Genomic DNA, 3,277 nt, shown 5'->3' with positions numbered 1-3,277 from the left:
TTCCTCCTTCTCCCTCCTCCTCCTCCTCCTATCCTCCTCCTCCTCCTCCTTTCTCCTCCTCCTCCTCCTCCCTTCCTCTTCTATCCTCCTCCTCCTCCTCTTTCTCCACCTCCTCCTCCTCCCCCTCCTCTTCTATCCTCCTCCCCTCCTCCTTCTCCTCCTCCTCCTAACCCTCCTCCTTTTTTTTTCTCCTCCTCCTCCTCCTCCACTTCGTTCTCCTCATCATCCTCCTCCTTCTGCTTCTTCTCCTCCTCCTTCCCCTCTTCGTCCTCCCCCTCTTCTTCTCCGCCTCCTCCTCCTCCTCCTCCTCCTCCTCTTCCTCCGCGCGCGCACATAAACACAAGCCCCTGCTCCCGTTACACGATATCCCACAGACGCGCGCCCGTACCGCACTCCCCTCCCGCCGCCCTCCTCCCCCTCCCCCTCTCCCTCTCTCCTCCCTCCTCTCTCTCTCTCTCGTCGGCCCGTGGAGAAGCCCGGATATTGCCGACGCCGTACACGTACGTCGTCTGTCGACACACACACACATCCACGTCGTCGACGGCGAACAAAACAATACCTAAATGCTCGACTCCTCCTCTTTCGTCGCAGTAACCTTCCCGCTTAAGCACGCAAACAAGAGCACGTCCTGGACGATGACGTCGCGCCGTCCGCGGTGACGTCGGCGATCGATGCGTCGACGTCGGCCATTAGTTCACACATCACGCCCCCTGCCGCGGGGCCGACTGTTTGCCGACAAACATAAATATTCGCGCGCTGTCGCGGGATGATCATTGCCCGATTAAGTCACCAGCATGCACGGAGGCGGGAGGCGGAAGGTGGAGGGCGGCGGGAGGGGGAGGGGGAGGAGGGCGGCGGGCTACCTCTCTCTTCTATCTATCTATATCTATCTATCTATCTATCTATCTATCTATCTATCTATCTATCAACAGATGTGTCTTGCTTGCATCAGCAGCTGTTAACAAGTAGGGGAACAAGTAGGGGAACAGGTAGGGGAACTCGGCGCGCTCACAATTACAGTGCTCGTTATTTGTAACGTCGGCTTCTGCAGTGAAATACGAGAAAATGATGCGGGGAGGGGAGGGGAAGGGAGGGGAGGGGAGGGGAGGGGAGGCTTGCTCCAACCATTAGCCTTCTGTCTAGACCACATCTGTCACGACGTACGGCGAGGAAAAAACACGCACGCATACGCACGCACGCACGCACACGCACACACACTCACGAACACACACGCACACACACACGCACACACACACACACGCACGAACACACACACACACGCACGAACACACACGCACGCACGCACGCACACACAAACGCACACGCGCGCGCACGCACACACACACACGCGCGCGCGCACATATATATATATATATATATTACAACAACCGAGCTTCATTCGAGCTGTTGCTACATGTATCCGCCGCGCGTGTTATCCCGCATGACCCCGTATGACCCCTGTTACAGGCCGGTCAACCTGCCGCCATTATCCAGGGCAGCATGGACGGGAGCATTAATGTGTATACGATACGTGTTATTGTTGATTCCTGTGCTTTTATACACGGAATAGATGTATGTTATCGCAATAAGTTATCTGGAGAAGTAGCGAAGAGACGAAGACTATACACGGAGCGTGTCGTGTTCGTACGGCATCATTATTACACGTACGTGACGTAGATACGCGGTCACTTGAATGATTTGTTATGGGTCGAACCAAGACTGAGATAGCGAGGACGTGCACGAGTGGTGTGTTAATTCGTAGGACTTGCCGCATCGTTTAGATGGATGGGATCTGTATGGATTAAATCAAGGTACGTGTATAGGAGGGGCACATTAGGTGACTCCAAAATAACTGTAGTAATTTGCTTACATGTCAACTGTCAAGTCAGCCGACAACCAGCATCTGTAGCACCAATAACAACTTACAAGTACATATGTGATAACAAATTAGTAGTATGTAACATCGTTGTCGCATCCACCAATCGTTTATATTATTATGCCCAATTCTCCATTTATTCTATGTTGTTTGAGAGTTCTCTGTATAAATAGGAGAAATTGTAGGAGAGGTCCAATTCTCTTTCGTATGCCGGATTCGGTCATATGTAAAAGATATACCCAGTTCACGTTGTTATATGCCGTTCGTGGCAGGTTTAAGCATTCGTACGCCAGTTACTACCAGGAAAAGTGTTTGGGTCGTGTTTCCATTAACCCGACCAGGCTGTGTGACTTAATTAAATTAATGTATGACTATCTTCCATGTCGTATAAAATTATACAACATGCTGTTAGACAAGGCGCTTGAGCGAGAGGCCCAGGCAATGCGCGCCGCGTCCAAGGTCGACTTGGCTTTGCAAGCGGCGGTCAGAAAACTTGAGTGCACGCGCTCCAAGTAACATGTGATGTCGCCCTCCGTTACTCTATATTTTACATTCATCATAAAACCAAAATTACGCTTGAATGTAATCATGAAATCCGATTAATTAATTTCAAGATCAACAGCAATATATATGGCGTTGCGGAGTCACTATATACGCTCATTTGATTATAAGCAATGTTTGAGAGTTTCCCGCTTATTCATGCACGGCTGTCTGATGTATTGGTATGTGTGCCTGTGCGAGTATAATAATTATTATAACGGTGTTATATTTAATATGTATGGATTTTTATATCTATATTCATTATATTGTGATTATAATTATGTGTTTTTAAAGCCGTGAAAAAAATGCGTAGATGATCTATTGCTGAATCGACCCCCACCGCCAATTACCAACAGATAAGTAACAAAAGTTAGAATGACTGTTTATGATGAATATAGATGTTTGATCAAAACTTTTCATTTTACTGTTGGCAAGGAAGTAGTGTTTGTGTGTCAATGATAATTCATTGCATGTACATTTAGCACTTGTTTGTATATGAATGTTTATGTATTTGAGTGCTTTATACTACTATACTTGTATGTGAGTGCGTGCGCGCGTTTGTGTATCTGTGAGTGCGTGAGCAGGTGTATGCATGTGTGTAGGCGTGTGCGTGCGTGAGTGCGAGTGTGTGCGCGTGTGTGTGCGCGTGTGCGTGCGCGTGTGCGCGCACTTATATGCGTGCGTGCGTGCGTACGTACGTGCGTGCGTTCGTGTGTGCGTACGTGCGTGCGTGAGTGAGTGCCTGTGTGTGCAGGGGTGTAGGCGTATGTGAGTGAATTCTCCCTCTATCTCTATCTTTCTATTTCTTTTTCTTTTTCTCTCCCTCTCTTTCATTATCTCTCTCTCTCTTTCTCTCTCTTT

Source organism: Priapulus caudatus, unplaced genomic scaffold (genome assembly GCF_000485595.1).
Source record: "Priapulus caudatus unplaced genomic scaffold, Priapulus_caudatus-5.0.1 Scaffold1626, whole genome shotgun sequence".
Classification (NCBI taxonomy): domain Eukaryota; kingdom Metazoa; phylum Priapulida; class Priapulimorpha; order Priapulimorphida; family Priapulidae; genus Priapulus; species Priapulus caudatus.
Note: the sequence above shows the minus strand (reverse complement) of the source record.